Source organism: Schistocerca serialis, chromosome 1, assembly GCF_023864345.2.
Source record: "Schistocerca serialis cubense isolate TAMUIC-IGC-003099 chromosome 1, iqSchSeri2.2, whole genome shotgun sequence".
Taxonomy (NCBI): domain Eukaryota; kingdom Metazoa; phylum Arthropoda; class Insecta; order Orthoptera; family Acrididae; genus Schistocerca; species Schistocerca serialis.
Genome location: NC_064638.1, coordinates 277968679 through 277987528, shown reverse-complemented (window position 1 = coordinate 277987528; position 18850 = coordinate 277968679).

Genomic DNA, 18850 nt, shown 5'->3' with positions numbered 1-18850 from the left:
TCACGCGACCATCGCTGATACCTGCCGGTACACTGATGTCGAAGGTGTGCTGAAATCTCCGTGTACACGTAACTTTGAGGTTTTCTTGATCCCAAATTTGGCTATTTCGAGAGTTCAGACACCTTCGTGGTTGAAATATGATTCATCGGTGAACAAAATTAGCCCAGGAAACTAAGAAAACTCCACACAACATTGTGGAAACCAAGTACAGAAAGTGACAAGTGGCACAAACTTCGCCGGTGGCATGGTGTGTACCATCTGAGGATGATATGGATAGAATTGCTATTCATGCAGAACACTCCAGACAGTCGAGTGAGACACACACAAGTCGCGTCCAATGGTTTGAGTACTGGTAGATGGATTCTCTTCACCTCGATAAAGCACTACCTGTTACAATACGACAGTGCGTCATCTTTTTGGAACACCACAGTTTGCTCTATCACTTGTAAATTTCCCACTTTCCCGCAACCGTTGTTCTGCTCTGTGAAACGTGGGCTGAGATGGAAACACACGATTTGGAAAGTACTCGTGGTACAGAAGTCGAGCTTCTCTTCCACGACGGCGAGCTTCGTAAATTAACGACATATTAGTGTACTCCGCGAAGTCGTACTCAGTCACCCTGTTACTGCAGTACTAGTCACCGTAACGTCAGCTGACGCAGCATTAGGCGAATGAAAACAAGGCCGATGGAAACAGGACATTACGTAAGATCACGTCATGGTACTATCATGAATGTAGGCAACATACAATAACAGGCGGATTGCCTAAGAAACATCTAGCGCGCGAATGAGTAGTTCTTGTTTTCCTTATAACACGGAAACGAATCATTCCCAGACATGGGTTCCTATGTAATGTTTGATCTACTAAGGCCCCTCTACGACCTCTAGAAATGTGTAACATGAACTGTAAAACACAATGCGTTTATTTACAGCACTTTTTCTTCCAGTTTTGACCAGTAGTCTACTATCTCCTGCAAGAATATGGGACCGTTTTTTTGTAAACATTGCATAAACATTTTCTATAGTTTCACACCTTTATTTGAGTGAGCGAATATCGGGAAACGCCATGGGTATTTCCATCTTCCGTCTCTTCCGGGCTGTTAGCGCTCAGTGGCCGGTGATCTCGGTACACCTGAGGCGTGAACGTGTTACACAGGGCCGGCCAAACGCTGCACAGTGTGCAGACGTGCGGAAGTGCTGCACAAGTGCGCACGTGTGCGACAGCGAGCGACATCTGTTATTAGACATGTGTCCTAAATGAACGGCGGCGGCTCCACTTCCTTGTTTACGTGGTACAAGCAAGTGTGCAACATACCCAGTCTCGTTTACCCCTGGTAACAGTAACCTTAACAGAAAAAAATGGCAGGTACTGTGAAAAAGCAAAGGACAGGAGATCTATGTTCTCAGTCGTTTGAAAATGACTGGGAACTGCAACTCTTTTTGGTAGCCGTTGGTGAAAACTCACAGTGTTTGCTGTGCCGCCGAATAATAGTTTTCGATTGAAAGACATTACAATACATATCACAAAGACGAGTGTAGTGTACTCAGCAGTGAAGAACGGCAACCAAAATTATATGTCCTTAATAAAATGGATGAGACACATCGAGTATCATTCTCATAACCAGCGATAAACATGTTTGGATTTATTCATTTCATAATTAAAAATTATTGTTTACTAACTGTGCATTATTGCCTCATTCTGCTCCATGTTACATTATTATCACGAAAGTTGGTCATTAAACCTATTGTTCCAATGTATACTTACATTTAGCGGTTTTTTTTAATGTGTGAGGGGCTACGCTCAGCTGAAGTCGATAAAACATAAAATTCATCTAATTGTCGGTTATTATGCACATTTCAGACGGAACTGATGAAAGATGTAGCAATAATGGTACTGAAATAACAGGTGATCATCGAGAGGTCAGTGAGACAGAAATTATGTGGGTGTAACTGAGGGCACCGAGAATTAGTTATAGGAAACCTTGCATTAGTTTAATGTTATTTGAAATCATAAATAAGGTTCGTTGGAAGTCGCTAAGTGCTCTCTTTCTTAAATACTAGATCGAAAGCATTACGCGTATTTACGTGCCGTCAGTGAAGCTGCCTTAATAAAAACCCACGGTTGTTAACTGTATTACTTGTCTTACTGGGTTAAACTGTTAACATGAAAGTAGAAGTCTCAATGAGTAGACTGTGACAGTATTTTAAATGTTTAATACGCGAAATACCTTCCCATGGTTGGCTTGCAAGCTGCGGAAAGAGCACTAGAATGCGCCGGTACAAAGTACCCCAGCAAGTGGATAAAGCGACATCTGTGGGTAGAAACATGCACTACATGAACGCTGACGGCTGCGGCGTGCGCGCTGTGACCCGGAAGTTGCACATGTGCAGGAGCACCGCACGCGTGCAGAATTTCTGGCCGGCCCTGGTGTTACACATCATTTCTGAGCCTGTAAAGACAAGTATTCGGAAGAATAATTATCTGACACATGGTGAAATTCCGACGTTGTTTTATGGACATTTGAGCCTGGCCTGAAAGATGATTGTGTCTTGAAGCGTGGTGTAATGCTATTGAAGCAAGAAATGGGGTCTGGCAGAATTTCCAGGATGTTAGCTTTTTTGTCTGCAGCTGACAACTTATGGGGCGATTTTCCCTAAACCTCCTAAAGCATGCTATTGATGCAAATGGTTTGGAATCCGCTAGGATCGTTTGTATGACTTTTTATGCCTTCAGGTTGTAACCTCCTCACAAAAAATTTTAAAAATTAAAATGATGAACCAAGTGTAACTCCCCACGGAAATAATAATTAAATGAATTTTAAATATTGTAACCTCTGAACAAAATTAATTTTAATGTAATCTCTGAACAAAATTGGCTCCCATTTATAATCTCCGTGCAGAAATGCATTCACATTTAATGTAACCACAAAATTCAATTCCTAAACCCGGAAATAATAAAAAAAATTCAGTAACCTGGTAAATTTTATGACGACAGCAGCGCTGCGCCTCGGCCCTGTATTCTGAATAAAAAAGGAAAAATTCTTACCTCGATAAAAACTGCAAATATATCTGCTCTTATGTAGAAATTTTTCGGCACAGCTTCGTGCAATGCTGGCCAATATTTTTTCCGATTCTTGGAAGGAATTATCATGCATTGGAAATATTCTTTAAATTGAAATGAATGCTTTTCTTTAAAAAAATTACTATATATTATGAAAATTATTATTGCGGCATTTTTAAAACAAGTTAATGACAGTTAATATACATTACTAGATACGCGCAAGGTGCTTCTTTACCTTCTACAATAATACTCATCTTCCAGAGTCCCGACCAGAGCCGACTGCCGACACGCGCGGGCTCGCGCCGACCACTGCATACTCAAGACTAGCATGGACTACTGCATACTACTGAAGACTAACACGGACTGACTACTACTGCCGACTGACTACTACTGCCGACACGCGCAGACTCGCGACAGGCAACAACTAACTACATACTACTCTCTGGTCAGAGATTCTGCCATGCCTCGCCCATCGCCGGCAACACATACGTCTTACAAGGTATTTTCCTAGTGACACGAGGGCAATAATGATGAGCAAGGCTCTTACGAGAGAAGCGTTTGGATTGAGACTAAAGGGTTGACCAAAGATAACACCCATTTTGGTCAATAGGCAATATTCTAAACCCGAGGACAGCGAGGCATCGACGTTCCAGCAGTTGTGGGAGTTGCTGAGAGCTCGTAGAATCCGGAAGTCGTTCGACAGTCGTCCTAAGTGTAAGAAGGCGAGTCGAGGGCCGCCTTGGCTTGGGTTGATAAGCAGCAATCTTACATATCTATTACTTCAGAAGTTAGCTGTTCACAGCAATTAAGAAAGTTACTCTGTATGTACAGAAATTTTGAAAGTATTTGCAAGTTAAGTGCTATTCTCGAGCTTAGGCGCGGGGAAGAGATCAGTTTCTTTTTATTGTGTACGAACGTTGCAGTTTAGTACGTGTAGACATAGTTAGTCAGCGGACGCCTCGTATTAGATAGCCGAACTATTAGGTATACTTCCTATGGTGAAAGTAGAACCCTAAAAGCTGGGAATGCTGTTGCCGGCTTTCAAATGCAAAGCCCAAAAACCTGCTGGTGATAAATATCTCCGTACCCTGGGTGATGTCGATGTCAGCTCGATTATATAGTCGCCTATAGAGCTGCAGCAAGACAGAGGCATTGCCGTACAGATGTAAAGGAAATCGCGTTACGTCGCTGTCTGCGGTGGACCCGTGGGCAGCCGCGCCAAGGACACTTCGTCGGCACTCTTCTTCCGCTGTACGGCCAGGATCTTGTCGACGAAAGAAAAGGAGTTGGTGAGATTAACATGAAGATTAACATGATTCTTGACCTTCGCTGCTTCAAAGTATTGTGCTGCTTTGTCTTTGTGGAGAGTTTATCGGAAATTGAAAGCAACCAGTTGAAGCTGGTGTATTGATTGCTATCCAGTGATTGGGTCTTGGACACTTTTTGAAAGCAGTTAGAGTGGACGATCAAGAACGAAGTGCTCGTATTAAGAAGTGTGTAAGACAAGGCTGTAGCCTTTCGCCCCTACTCTTCAATCTGTACATCGAGGAAGCGATGATGGAAATAAAAGAAAGGTTCAGGAGTGGAATTAAAATACAAGGTGAAAGGATATCAATGATACGATTCGCTGATGACATTGCTATCCTGAGTGAAAGTGAAGAAGAATTAAATGATCTGCTGAACGGAATGAACAGTCTAATGAGTACACAGTATGGTTTGAGAGTAAATCGGAGAAAGACGAAGGTAATGAGAAGTAGTAGAAATGAGAACAGCGAGAAACTTAACATCAGGATTGATGGTTACGAAGTCAGTGAAGTTAAGGAATTCTGCTACCTAGGCAGTAAAATAACCAATGACGGACGGAGCAAGGAGGACATCAAAAGCAGACTCGCTATGGCAAAAAAGGCATTTCTGGCCAAGAGAAGTCTACTAATATCAAATACTGGCCTTAATTTGAGGAAGAAATTTCTGAGGATGTACGTCTGGAGTACAGCATTGTATGATAGTGAAACATGGACTGTGGTAAAACCGGAACAGAAGAGAATCGAAGCATTTGAGATGTGGTGCTATAGACGAATGTTGAAAATTAGGTGGACTGATAAGGTAAGGAATGAGGAGGTTCTACGCAGAATCGGAGAGGAAAGGAATATGTGGAAAACACCGATGAGGAGAAGGGACAGGATGATAGGACATCTGCTAAGACATGAGGGAGTAACTTCCATGGTACTAGAGGGAGCTGTAGAGGGCAAAAACTGTAGAGGAAGACAGAGATTGGAATACGTCAAGCAAATAATTGAGGACGTAGGTTGCAAGTGCTACTCTGAGATGAAGAGGTTAGCACAGGAAAAGGAATTCATGGCGGGCCGCATCAAACCAGTCAGTAGACTGATGACAAAAAAAAAAGAGTGGTACAACGAGTTTATCGTTGGTACTTTACTTTTTCGTGTCCGAGCGAGTTCTCAGCCATAGTCTCTGATCCTTGTCTGCCCTTCTAAAATGTTCGGACCGAGCAAGATGGCGCAGTATTTACTACTTGCATCAGGGAGGGGGAGGTGAGGGAGGGAGGACGGTTCAAACCCGCGTCCAGCCATACTGATTTACGTTTTCCGTGATTCCCCTAAATCACTTCAGGCAAATGCTAGGATGATTCCTTTGAAAGGGAACGGGCGATTTAGTTCCCCTTCCTTCGCTGATCCGAACTTGTGCTCCGTCTCTTCCGATTCGTAGTCGATGGGACGTTAGACACAGATTTCCTCCTCCTTCTCCTCCTCCTCCTCTAAAAAGGCTGCATAGTTCCCCAACCATATACCTTCGATGGTGCACTTACAAGGACTGATACGAGAATATAATGTGTTTGCTATACCCCGCAAATAACGACAAAGCGTAAAATATCGTTCTCATTTTCTGGCTCCCAACATGACAGGTTTGTCTTTATTGATGTAATACCTGTTCCTATTCTGTTGAGAGTCCTCCAACGTTCCCGCTTCACGTGGGCACCTGCTATCCCAGTCTCTTTCGGTACGTGCCATTGTAGGGGGGCTATAATTTCGCGCCTTACAAGCACCCATCCACATACTTTGCCGTGATCTACAAACACAATTAGCTATCATGTGATAGATAGTACATCGTATATATGAATATATAAAGGAGACTGACATTGTCACGTACGCCTTGTAATTATTTGTTAACGCTTATTGCGTGAAGGGTGACGGAGTGTCTTTAGTATCACAACGGCGTAATGAATGATTGCCTACACTAGTAGAGGTGGGAATGACAGTGGAAATGAAATAGCAGGCGAAACTCAAGCTCTAGGTGGAAGACCCGCACAACTGTAGTGGTTCTGCTCCACACAGGAAGTGCCAAGGAGGACAGCCTGGACACCTGAGCGCAAAGACATAATACAGGGGCGACCGAGCGCTATCGGCCGCTATTGTAGTAGGGCCGGAAGGATGACCGGATAATACTGCCGAACTCTGCAAATCTTGGTCGCAGGTGAGAGGAACGAAGAAGCGACACCTTGGAAACCATGCAGGCTGGGTTATTTCCAAGGATTTTCAATCAGAAGCGTACCAATGTACGAGTAAAGGTTTTTCCTCGCAAACTTTCCGCGCTGGACGGCAAAAGACTAAAATATGATTGGTCGGCGTTCGGAAGAAACTTTAGAGAGGGAGAATATTCCGTGGTTGCGGGAATATGATTCGTTTTCGGAATTACGATGGTGGGGAGCCGAGCCTTGCTCGAACGCCAGCGGTGGAGCGACGAGGTCTTCTGTTGTGAGCGCCCGTGTGCGACGGTCTCTCGGTATCAGCTTTGTTGGTACAGACGGACTTGCTGTCTGTACTCTCAGGAGAGCTTGGAGTTAGAACAGTTAGGAACTGTACTGTTGCGAACTTATACTGTTCTGGACTTCACCTCCGGGTTGGAAGTCGTCGAGTACGCAGCGTTCAGTAGTTGAGAGCACTTCCTCTGCCTTACTTATGTTGAGACGTCCTTGTGGCGGGGAGTTCGCGTTCTCGTCTGTAGAACACAGATAGGGAAAGACAGTATCAGAGTATATTAGTCAGAGGACTGCCTTCTGAGCCCTAGTGTTTGGAAGAGTTTATTTGTGGCTGGAGTTCTTCCGTCGTCGCAGACGAGTACGAGAACCATCACTTCGACGCATCGGACGCAGTACTTACGGTGATATCGCAAATTGCTTCGGCTTATTAGGGCTATAAAAGCTAAACAGCTGTGATCACCTTAGTTTATTTCTACTCAGGTTCCACAGCACCGTAGATCATCTTTGAAAGTAGTGTCTTCTAGTGTTTGATACGTAGATGACGTCAGTCATTTCGCGTTATTGAAATTAAATCGCGCAGTCATAATAAGGGGCAGAGTTTGGCAATTGATTAGTAATTTTATTTAGGAAATGTAAACTTTGTAATATAAAGGTTTTTTTAATCTACAATAAATCTATAAGCAGGAACAACGTTTATCATTTAGTAGTATTAGTTGCCTTAAACATTCATTTATGTTTAGGTTGTAATTTATATGTTAAAGAGCATTAAGAGATCCTAAGATCTACTTTATGGGGTAGCCAGACAGGTCCAAATCTTCATTTTAGGTTTATTATTTTCCGTTGTGCACATTTATTTTTACATCCGCCTGGAGTAACACCTTGGACCATTCCAATGGTTCTGTGTCCACACTGTTAATGAAGCTACTCGTGATCTTTGGTCTTATTGGAAAATTGCTTTCTGGCCGGTACATACCTGTTTTTCCTAGAAGGTATGTTTGAACATTTTCCAGTATTCTGTTTCTGATCGTGGAACTGATGGCAGAGGACTCAAGGCCCTGCCATCGAGCCGGAGCGACCCACACGTGCTCACCTCCCATCATCCCTATCTTCCGTCCGCTTGCAAGGAACGGCCAGTTTGTCCACTTACAGTTCCTGTCCCTATCTGCTGATTTGCTGCATATTTTTTCTAAAATAAAGTTTATATTTCCCTGTCATGTTCCCCTAAAAAATAAAAAAGTAGACTCCTGGGACATTAAGGAAAGATAAGGGATACGCCGGTTACCGTCAGATCGCCGGAGATAAGCACCGTCAGGCGTGGCCAGTATTGGGATGGGTGACCGAGTGGGTACGCTGCGCACATTGACAATTTTCCCTTTGCCTTTACGGCAGAGGGTACGGCAAGTGGAAAAGAGAGGGAGAGATACTGATAGCGAGAGGGATTTACGTCTGTATAACAAATCCCTTCAGAACACGGGAGGTGCCTAGTTGCTTCCACCGGAGTGAGTCGACTGCATAAGTTCTGAATACTATTCACCAACCTGCAGTCTTCTATAGTTGTTGACCCCGCGCAGAAAACGGCACGTAGGACGCGAATCCATTGTACTGAGGCTGTAATAAACTCATAGCGAGGAATTGGTACTGTATGAATAGTTAAATTTTCAATTATTTTTTTTTTTAATACGGGATGCTACTCGCTTTTTGTTAGCAGAATACGAGAGAATGCACAACTATAGCCCAAGAATCATAATTAATTTCCATTCTTCACACTTTCATAGAAAATACACAAAACAATGAACTGCTTATTTGCGTAATTACTGTCAAACTGTTCTCAATTACATATCCAAATTAACAGAGATTGCTAATTAAGTTCTTAACCGATACCGCACAAGGTAGACGACATGTCTGTCCTCCGAAACTGCCCAACCATGTCTGATCTTACAGCCGAACCACTTAGCCCGCCATCAAAATTAGGTGCAATCCGACGATCTGCGAAGTTCTTCGTCTGCTTTTTCATTTAGCAGTTGTTTGTTATTCTTGTGGTTATTAACACTGTAGAAATAATAGAACGATAGCCTTCTATTGAGAGATACTTTTGTACAAAATACTAGTAAACTGACTGTTTAGTTTTCCTAATATTAATAAAAGAAGTTTATCATTTTTGCGCGCTACTTCCGAACGCAGTAGCCAATCGCTGAGGAGGATCACATTTTAAGTGGTCTTTCTCACGATACCCGTACCGAACAAACCATCTGTCATCGATACCTCACACCATATTACGCCATCTTCCCGCTGCTGCCTTCTCAGCTGCTCTAAGAAGAGCTTCTAGTTGCTGAATATGATGGCTACAAAGCCAGAAATATTACAAGGTTCAAAATTGGTTCAAATGTCTCTAAGCACTATTGGACTTAACATCTGAGGGCATCAGTCCCCTAGACCAGCGCTTCCCAACCTTTTCAGCTGGCGGACACCTTCTACAGTCGAAAATGCTTGGCGGACCCCTTCTACAGACGAAACCTTGGCGGACCCCTAGTCAATCAAGAGCACAATAACTTTAAATTTCAGAGCGAAACCCATGGGAACTGAAAGCTTCTTAATGCAAGTACCATATTCCCAATGACCCCCCCCCCCATCCCCCCCACCCCGAAGTATCAATAGTCTTTGGAGCTTCTTATGATTGTTCTTCCTTTGGTCGTCCTCCCTCCTCATTCATTTCAACTGGAAACTTCCCTTGTTGTGAAAGTGATGGAGAAACCGCACCCTTCTTCAATGATCCTGACTTCAGCCACGGATTCATGTTAGAAGTAATAAACTGGTCAAAAATCGACTTATGAAATAGGTAGTGCACTGACAAAGCAAGTTTAACATTTAACGATGCCTGGGACCGCATACGTGCCAGCGAGTGCTGTGATTGGTCGACAAGGCTCGCTCCGCGCATGCATCTAGCGCCGTGAGCCGGCGCACAAACAACCCCCTTACTGTTGCGAAACAGTCGATCAGAGAAGCCGCATTCACCGGCACTAAACTGTGTATGCGTTCTCACTTAGGAACCGCAAACGCTGCTTGGGAATACGACCTGAAGTAAAAGTACACATGTTTTACACACGAAAAAAAAAGTGATTAATTTGATTTTCACATTTTTATTCAATAATTTTACTCATTATTTTACACGATTTGGTCAAAGGTGGCTGCGGACACCCTAGAAAGAGCCGGCGGACCCCTAAGGGATCCGCGGACACCACGTTGGGAAGCCCTGCCCTAGACTAACAACTACGTAAACCTAACTAACCTAAGGACATCACACACATCGATGCCGAGGCAGGATTCGAAACTGCGACATCCATGCCCGAGGCAGGATTCGAACCTGCGGCCGTAGCAGCTGAGAGGTTAAGGACTGAAGCGCCCAGAACCGCTCGGCCACAGCGGCCGGCATATTACAAGGGGCACAAGGGCAGGTGGCGAGAAGTCCCTGAACAGAGATTTTTGTACCAGTGTCTTTGATTAAATTTCAAGTCTCATGAAGTGAGGATTTGCGACACTGCTGATGTTGATCCGTCCGTCCGATGGGACGTTGAGTCTGGCGGCCCCCCCCCCCCCCCCAAGTTGTCTTCGAGAGGAGCAGGCTATGTGCCGGCAGCGAGTTTTACCCTCTCCTCTGTCTTATCGTTCCCAATAGGAACATGACTAGGCTGCAAACACACCTATTACAGTCACCTACACGTAACAGGTACACTTCCACAAGCAGCTCTCATACTTCTCGAAGGAAGGGCGCCTGCGAGTGCGAAGGATAGGGAAAACCCTTCCAATTAGGCAGCTGAACCTGCCTTTCGGGATCTTGCAGCCATTTGTGCCATATGCCTTTACTTTTATGATAGAGAAACCATCTGCTCTACACAGTGTCTCGTTCAGTGTCACCTCCACATAGGCAGTTGTTAAAGGGCACGTTTCGTTTAAGATGACATCGACGTTCCTCATAGAGACAGATCTAGTCTAGTCTCGGCAGGCGTACACTGCAATGGAAAAGCAGAGGGTCTTACCAATCGTTCCGAGGACAAATGGATTTCCACCCCACTTATTGCAAGTAAATATCTTTAAAATGTTCCTCGCTGCTACTTTCTAAGCAGTTTACATGTCGCGATTTGTAGTCAAAAACATATCACGGAATACCCGTAGCTGTTTAGGAGTGTCTGTGTGTTCCAACTGCTTGACCCTTGCAATATACTCTCATCAAAAAAAGTTTTGCATCACCTCGGTTCCGAGAGTTCCGGAACCTGTACAGAAAATTGGAATAGAGTTCAACATCATTTCCGCCCGTTTTATTGCACATGAAAACCACACATTGCATGTTGTACCGCCATACAGCGAGACCTTCAGAGATGGTGGCCCATATTACTGTACACACCGCTGCCTCTAATACCGAGCAGCAAGTCCTCTTGCGTTGATGCATGCCTGTATTCGTCGTGGCATACTATCCACAAGTTCATCAAGGCATTGTTGGTCCACATTGTCCCACTCCTCAACGGCGATTCGGTGTAGAGCCCTCAGAGTGGTTGGTGGGACACGTCGTCTATAAAAAGCCCTTTTTAATCTCTCTCAGGCATGTTCGACAGGTTTCATGTCTGGAGAACATTCTGGCCACTCTAGTCGACCGATGTCGTTATCCTGAAGGAAGTGTTTCAAAAGATGTGCACGATGGGGGCGCGAATTGTCGTCCTTGTAGACGAATGCCTCGCCAATACGCTGCCGATATGGTTGCACTATCGTTCGGAGGATGGCATTCACGTATCGTACAGCCTAACGGCGCCTTCCATGACCACCAGCGGCGTACGTCGGCCTCACATAATTCCACCCCAAAACAGCAAGGAACCTCCACCTTGCTGCACTCGCTGGACAGTGTGTCTAAGGCGCTCAGCCTGACCGGGTTGCCTCCAAACAAGTCCCCGACGATTGTCTGGTTGAAGGCATATGCAACACTCATCGGTGAAGAGAACAAGTGCAAATTCTGAGCGGACGTCGGGAGTGAAGTTGCCAGCGTATTGCGCACAGTTTGAGCCCTAACACGACGTCATGTGGCTGCACGAAAAGCGCTCTTCAACACGGTAGCGTTGCTGTCAGGGTTCCTCCGAGCCATAATCCGTAGGTAGCCGTCATCCACGGCAGTAGTAGCCCCTTGGCGGCCTGAGCGAGGCATGTCATCGACAGTTCCTATCTCCCCGTATCTCCTCCATATCCGAAAAACATCGCTTTGGTTCACTCCGAGACGCCTGGACGCTTCCCTTGTTGAGAGCCCTTCGTGGCACAAAGTAACAATGCGGACTCGATCAAACCGCGGTATTGACATTGTACGTATGGTTGAACTATAGACAACACGAACCGTGTACCTCCTTCCTGGTGGAATGACTGGAAGTGATCGGCTGCCGGGCCCCCTCAGTCTAATAGGCGCTGCTCATGCATGGTTGTTTACATCTTTGGGCGGGTTTAGCGACGTCTCTGAACAGTCAAAGGGACTGTGTCTGTGATACAATATCCACAGTCAACGGCTATCTTCAGGAGTCTTGGGAACCGGGGGGATGCAAAACTTTTTCGATGTGTGTATTTTGAGTTTTTGTCTCACCAGTCAAGATTTTGTGCATACTTGTGCTTTGAAAGGTTTTAGTCTCAACGTATTTTGTTCGTACTACGTTGTAGACAGGGTCCCTGTTAGCTGCTTTTCAACGAGTTCGAAGTTTTTACCCTGTGCAGTAAGAGCAAGATCATCTGCAGCGAGGAAATGCTCCATGTTACTGAGAGCTGTTTGGTTATTTCTGTACAAAATAAATGAAGTTTTAGCCGGTTCACTTCGCTGAGACACACTATTACGAGGGCAGTTCAATCAGTAATGCAACACATTTTTTTTCTCGGCCAATTTTGGTTGAAAAAACCGAAAATTTCTTGTGGAATATTTTCAAACATTCCCGCTTCGTCTCGTATAGTTTCATTGACTTCCGACAGGTGGCAGCGCTGTACGGAGCTGTTAAAATGGCGTCTGTAACGGATGTGTGTTGCAAACAACGGGCAGTGATCGAGTTTCTTTTGGCGGAAAACCAGGGCATCTCAGATATTCATAGGCGCTTGCAGAATGTCTACGGTGATCTGGCAGTGGACAAAAGCACGGTGAGTCGTTGGGCAAAGCGTGTGTCATCATCGCCGCAAGGTCAAGCAAGACTGTCTGATCTCCCGCGTGCGGGCCGGTCGTGCACAGCTGTGACTCCTGCAATGGTGGAGCGTGCGAACACACTCGTTCGAGATGATCGACGGATCACCATCAAACAACTCAGTGCTCAACTTGACATCTCTGTTGGTAGTGCTGTCACAATTGTTCACCAGTTGGGATATTCAAAGGTTTGTTCCCACTGGGTCCCTCGTTGTCTAACCGAACACCATAAAGAGCAAAGGAGAACCATCTGTGCGGAATTGCTTGCTCGTCATGTGGCTGAGTGTGACAATTTCTTGTCAAAGATTGTTACAGGCGATGAAACATGGGTTCATCACTTCGAACCTGAAACAAAACGGCAATCAATGGAGTGGCGCCACACCCACTCCCCTACCAAGAAAAAGTTTAAAGCCATACCCTCAGCCGGTAAAGTCATGGTTACAGTCTTCTGGGACGCTGAAGGGGTTATTCTGTTCGATGTCCTTCCCCATGGTCAAACGATCAACTCTGAAGTGTATTGTGCTACTCTTCAGAAATTGAAGAAACGACTTCAGCGTGTTCGTAGGCACAAAAATCTGAACGAACTTCTCCTTCTTCATGACAACGCAAGACCTCACACAAGTCTTCGCACCCGAGAGGAGCTCACAAAACTTCAGCGGACTGTTCTTCCTCATGCACCCTACAGCCCCGATCTCGCACCGTCGGATTTCCATATGTTTGGCCCAATGAAGGACGCAATCCGTGGGAGGCACTACGCGGATGATGAAGTTATTGATGCAGTACGACGTTGGCTCCGACATCGACCAGTGGAATGGTACCGTGCAGGCATACAGGCCCTGATTTCAAGGTGGCGTAAGGCCGTAGCATTGAATGAAGATTACGTTGAAAAATAGTGTTGTGTAGCTAAAAGATTGGGGAATAACCTGGTGTATTTCAATGCTGAATAAAACAACCCCTGTTTCAGAAAAAAAATGTGTTGCATTACTTATTGAACTGCCCTCGTACATTGACTTCCACACCTACCGTTTTCTATGTTGGTACGTACTACTATTCCGTAGAACTGACTGAATAACTTGAACCAGAAGGTAATATTTGATACTGCTGCGCAACTTGTACAGTGAAATTCTATGATTTGGTACTGCAGTAGTGACTATTTTAATCTATTTTTATGCATCGGAAGCTCTTTAAGGCTGTTCGCAGACGATGTGGTTGTCTATAAGAAGGTGGCAACGCCGGAGCACAGTAACGGTTTTCGTAAACACCTAAAGAGGTTAGAGGAATAGTACACGAACTGACAATTGACCCTGAACGTAAATAAATATAACGTGTTCCGCATATTTACGAAAAGAAATCCACTACTGCAGAACTACACTAATGACTCACTACGTAAACAGCAACCACCGTAAAATATCTTGGAAGAGCAGTTAAATGGAATGGATAGTGTCTTCAAAGGAGGGTATAAGATGAACATCAAAAAAGCAAAACGAGGATAATGGAATATAGTCGAATTAAGTAGGGCGATGCTGAGGGAATTAGATTAGGAAATGACACTCTTAAAGTAGTAGACGAGTTTTGCTATTTGGGGAGCAAAATAACTGATGATGGTCGAAGTAGAGAGGATATAAAATGTAGACTGGCAATGGCAAGGAAAGCGTTTCTGAAGAAGAGAAATTTGTTACCATCGAGTATAGATTTAGCGTCAGGAAGTCATTTCTGAAAGTATTTGTATGGAGTGTAGCCATGTACGGAAGTGAAACATGAACGATAAATAGTTTGGACAAGAAGAGAATAGAAGCTTTTGAAATGTTGTGCTACAGAAGAATGCTGAAGATTAGATGGGTAGATCACATAACTAATGAGGAAGTATTGAACAGGATTGGGGAGAAGAGAAGTTTGTGGCACAACTTGACTAGAAGAAGGGATTGGTTAGTAGGACATGTGTTGAGGCATCAAGGGATCACCAATTTAGTATTGGAGGGCAGCGTGGAGGGTAAAAATCGTAGAGGGAGACCAAGAGATGAATACACTAAGCAGATTCAGAAGGATGTAGGTTGCCGTAGGTACTGGGAGATGAAGAAGCTTGCATAGGATAGAGTAGCATGGAGAGCTGCATCAAACCAGTCTCAGGACTGAAGACCACAGCAACAAAAACATCTATCCAGAGCGACCTTGAGTGGAATGATAACAAAACAAAGCAGAGAAGGAAAAGCAGATGCCAGGCTGAGATTCAAAGGAAGGATCTTGTTGTTGTTGTTGTGGTCTTCAGTCCTGAGACTGGTTAGATGCAGCTTTCCTTGCTACTCTATTCTGTGCAAGGTTCTTCATTTCCCAGTACCTACTGCAACCTACATCCTTCTGAATCTGTTTATTGTATTCATCTCTTGGTCTCCCTCTACGATTTTTACCCTCCACGCTGCCCTCCAATACTAAACTGGTGATCCCTTGATGCCTCAGAATATGCCCCACCAACCGATCCTTTCTTCTAGTCAAGTTGTGCCACAAATTTCTCTTCTCTCCAATTCTACTCAATACCTCCGCATTAGTTATATGATCTACTCATCTAATCTTCAGCATTCTTCTGTAGCACCACATTTTGAAAGCTTCTATTCTCTTCTTGTCTAAGCTATTTACTGTCCACGTTTCACTTCCATACATGGCTACACTCCATACAAATAATTTGAGAAACGACTTCCTGACACTAAAATCTATACTCGATGTTAACAAATTTCTCTTCTTCAGAAACGCTTTCCTTGCCATTGCCAATCTCCATTTTATATCCTCTGTACTTTGACCATCATCAGTTATTTTTCTCCCAAAATAGCAAAACTCGTCTAATACTTTAAGAGTGTCATTTCCTAATCTAATTCCCTCAGCATCACCCGATTTAATTCGTCTACATTCCATTATCCTCGTTTTGCTTTTGTTGATGTTCATCTTATATCTTCCTTTCAAGAGACTGTCCATTCCGTTCAGCTGCTCTTCCATGTCCTTTGCTGTCTCTGACAGAATTACAATGTCATCGGTGAACCTCAAAGTTATTATTTCTTCTCCATGTATTTTAATTCCAACTTCGAATTTATGTTTCGTTTCCTTTAGTGCTTGCTCAATACACAGATTGAATGAAATTGGGGAGAGGCTACAACCCTGTCTCACTCCCTTCCCAACCACTGCTTCCCTTTGATGTCCCTTGACTCTTATAACTGCCATCTGGTTTCTGTACAATTTGTAAATAGCCTTTCGCTCCCTGTATTTTACCCCTGCCACCTTCAGAATTTGGAAGAGTATTCCAGTCAACATTTTCAAAAGCTTTCTCTAAGTCTACAAATGCTAGAAAAGTAGGCTTGCATTTCCTTAATCTATTTTCTAAGATAAGTCGTAGGGTCATTATTGCTTCAAGTGTTCGAACATTTCTACGGAATCCAAACTGATCTTCCCCGAGGTCGGCTTCTATCAGTTTTTCCATTCGTCTGTAAAGAATTCGTGTTAGTATTTTGCAGCCGAGGCTTATCTTAAAGAATCGTAATTCATCCACTAAAGAAGTGGCTTATATGGTGCTTGTTCAACCGAATTAGTATTGTTCACCTTACCAGGAATGAATGATGGAAGAAATAGAGAAGATCCAAAGAAGAGTGGCGCGTTTCGTCACGGGATCGCTTAGTCGGCGCGAGTGCGTTACAGAGATGCTCAACAAACTCCAGTAGCAGACACTACAATAGAGGTGCTATGCATCACGGAGAGGTTTACTACTGGAATTTCAAGAGGGTACGTTCCGGAAGGAGTCGAACAACATGCTAATTCCTCCCAATAGGTCTCACGAAACGACCACAACGAGAAAATTCGAGAAATTAAGAGGTAATACTCAGGCTTACCGACACTCATTTGCCGGCCGGAGTGGCCGTGCGTTTCTAGGCGCTACAGTCTGGAGACGAGCGACCGCTACGGTCGTAGGTTCGAATCCTGCCTCGGGCATGGACGTGTGTGATGTCCTTAGGTTAGTTAGGTTTAATTAGTTCTAAGTTGTAGACGACTGATGACCTCAGAAGTTAAGTCGCATAGTGCTCAGAGCCATTTTTGACACTCATTCTTCCTACGTGCCATTTGTAAATACACTACTGGCCATTAAAATTGCTACACCAAGAAGAAATGCAGATGATAAACGGGTATTCGGTGGATAAATATACTAGAACTGACATGTGATTACATTTTCACGCAATCTGGGTGCATAGATCTTGAGAAATCAGTACCAGAACAATCATCTCTGGCCGTAATAACGCCCTTGTTACGCCTGGGCATTGAGTCAAACAGAGCGTGTACAGGTACAGCTGCCCATGCATCTTCAACACGATACCACAGTTCATCAAGAGTAGTGACTGGCGTATTGTGACGATCCAGTTGCTCGGCCACCATTGACCGTTTTCAGTTGGTGAGAGATCTGGAGAATGTGCTGGTCAGGGCAGCAGTCGAACATTTTCTGTATCCAGAAAGGTCCGTACAGGACCTGCAACATGCGATCGTGCATTATCCTGCTGAAATGTAGGGTTTCGCAAGGATCGATTGAAGGGCAGAGCCACGGGTCGTAACACATCTGAAATGTAACGTCCACTGTTAAAGTACCGTCAATGCGAACAAGAGGTGACCGAGACGTGTAACAAATGGCACCCTATACCATCACACCGGGTGATATGCCAGTATGGCGATGACGAATACACGCTTCCAGTGTGCGTTCACTGCGATGTCGCCAAACACGGATGCGACCATCATGAGGCTGTAAACAGAACCTAGAGTAATCCGAAAAAATGACGTTTTGCCATTCGTGCAAAAATGGCTCTGAGCGCTATGGGACTTAACATCTATGGTCATCTGTCCCCTAGAACTTAGAACTACTTAAACCTAACTAACCTAAGGACAGCACACAACATCCAGTCATCACGAGGCAGAGAAAATCCCTGACCCCGCCTGGAATCGAACCCGGGAACCCGGGCGTGGGAAGCGAGAACCCTACCGCACGACCACGAGCTGCGGACCCATTCGTGCACCCAGGTTCGTAGTTGAGTACACCATCGCAGGCGCTACTGTCTGTGATGCAGCGCCAAGGGTAACCGCAGCCATGGTCTCCGACCTGATAGTCCGTGCTGCTGCAAACGTCGTCGAACTGTTCGTGCAGATGGTTTTTGTCTCGCAAACGTCCCCATCTGTTGCCTCAGGGATCGAGACGTGGCTGCACGATCCGTTGCAGCCATGCGGATAAGATGCCTGTCATCTCGACCGCTAGTGATACGAAGTCATTGGGATCCAGCACGGCGTTCCGTATTACCCTCCTGAATCCACCGATTCCATATTCTGCTAACAATCATTGGATCTCGACCAACGCGAGCAGCAGTGTCGCGATACGATAAACAGCAATTGCGATAGGCTACAATTCGACCTTTATCAAAGTCGGAAACGTGATGGTACGCATTTCTCCTCCGTACACGAGGCATCACAACAAGGTTTCACCAGGCAACGCCGGTCAGCTGGTGTTTGTGTATGAAAAATCGTTTGGAAACTTTCTTCATGTCAGCACGTTGTAGGTGTCGCCACCGGCGCCAACTTTGTGTGAATGCTCTGAAAAGCTAATCATTTGCATATCACAGCATCTTCTTCCTGGCGGTTAAATTTCGTATATGTAGCTTGTCATCTTCGTGGCGTAGCAATTTTAATCGCCAGTAGTGTAGAAAAGAAAAGGGGGGAGTTACTTGTATGAGAAATACACTCCGACGAACACCGTCAGGTGACTTGCGGAGTGTTGATGTAGATGTACTTGTTGAATCGTATCTGCTGTC